This window comes from Frankliniella occidentalis, unplaced genomic scaffold (genome assembly GCF_000697945.3).
Source record: "Frankliniella occidentalis isolate FOCC.00 unplaced genomic scaffold, Focc_3.1 Scaffold212, whole genome shotgun sequence".
Classification (NCBI taxonomy): domain Eukaryota; kingdom Metazoa; phylum Arthropoda; class Insecta; order Thysanoptera; family Thripidae; genus Frankliniella; species Frankliniella occidentalis.
This window is the reverse complement of record NW_026267338.1, coordinates 126,468-127,598: the sequence shown is the minus strand read 5'-3', so window position 1 is coordinate 127,598 and position 1,131 is coordinate 126,468.

Below are 1,131 nucleotides of genomic sequence, written 5' to 3'. Positions count from 1 at the left end.
TGCGCACTGTTTTAACAGAATCGTGACGGAATTGGAATCCGTTGCAAAAAGACACTTTCTTTTTTATCATAGAGAAAGTCCCTCCATCCGTGATTCTATATAGAATGAGTGGGCCGCTGGCGGTTATGCTCTCCCATCCCATCACCCGCGGTGACCCGGTGCCATGCCTAGCCGCGTCACAGACCACGAAAATATCCAGTTAGAGTAAATCGTAGGCGTAAAAACGAGGGAACGACGTAAAAGCGTAGAGCTGACACGCCCCCCTCCCGAGCTCGGAGAGGGGGTGACGGAGTGAGGGCAGCACCCCCGGGACCCACTCGCTGCTTTGCACCCAAAGTGTGACTCCAGTCTTCAGTCTCCCAAGGCCATGCTGGAGTTTTCTCCTCCTGACGCTCTCTTCAGGAGGGTGTGGGATCCCCCCCCCCCCCCCCGAAAGTGTCCCAATTGAAGGGGGACCTCGACACTCGAGTGCATCTATTGCGCACAAATATTTGTCCTGATGGGGCGCTGCGCTACTCTGGAGCTATATCGCACCCTGTCGGCTTTTTATTAATTTTTCAGGCACATTTTGGCGCTCTAACAAGGTTTGCCGCTCTGATGACCCATTTGTTTTTGCTTGCTACGTTAGAGACATTTTGTTGTTTAAAATTGTTTAAAAAGGGCACCAAAAACAACCGCGAGACTGTTCGCCCCTCCTCAGTCTTTTCGACGCCCGGCTCTCTCCTCTCCGGACTGCCCCGCGCAGTCGTCTCCTGTGGCCAAGGACTACTGAATGTGGATGAGGGGAGGGGACAGAGTCCCACCCTGCCCCGCGCGGCGGTGGGCGGACACGGCAGGCGGTGTGCCCAGCCACAGTGTGCTTACACAACTCAACGCAGGCAGCCCCGCCCCAGCACGCCCCATCCCACCGGGCTGCGGTGGGCGGACACGGCAGACGGTGCGCGGGGACACGTTGTGCTTACACTACTTAAAAATATATTTTTCTTATTTCAGAGTACATTTTGCCCCGAGATCAATTTCACTCTTGACGCAAGATGCTACTACATTTTCATTCGGAAAATTTTCTTTATCATACTACCAATTATCTTGGATCAAACTTTTGGACAAAATGAATTACCATGAAATTATTTC